The sequence below is a fragment of the Neophocaena asiaeorientalis genome, unplaced genomic scaffold, assembly GCF_003031525.2.
Source record: "Neophocaena asiaeorientalis asiaeorientalis breed wild unplaced genomic scaffold, Neophocaena_asiaeorientalis_V1.1 scaffold89, whole genome shotgun sequence".
NCBI classification, from domain to species: Eukaryota; Metazoa; Chordata; class Mammalia; order Artiodactyla; family Phocoenidae; genus Neophocaena; species Neophocaena asiaeorientalis.
Genome location: NW_020172592.1, coordinates 9,798,748 through 9,798,953, shown reverse-complemented (window position 1 = coordinate 9,798,953; position 206 = coordinate 9,798,748). Strand labels below are relative to the sequence as shown.

Genomic DNA, 206 nt, shown 5'->3' with positions numbered 1-206 from the left:
ATACAGGATAAGTCCAAGGAGAAACATGCCAATACACATATTAATCAAACTGTCAAAAATTAAATACAAAGAAAACATATTAAAAGCAGAATGGGAAAAATAACACACACTGGAATCCCCATAAGGTTAACAGCTGTTCTTTCAGCAGAAACCCTACAAGCCAGAAGGGACTGGCAGGACATATTTAAAGTGATGAAGGAGAAAAA

At 35.4% G+C, this 206-nt stretch overlaps 1 protein-coding gene across 1 annotated transcript in view; it reads right to left on the bottom strand.

The window, feature by feature from the left end:
* Positions 1-206, bottom strand: part of PCLO (piccolo presynaptic cytomatrix protein) — a 357,985-nt gene that overhangs the window by 208,102 nt on the left and 149,677 nt on the right. The window lies entirely within an intron of this gene.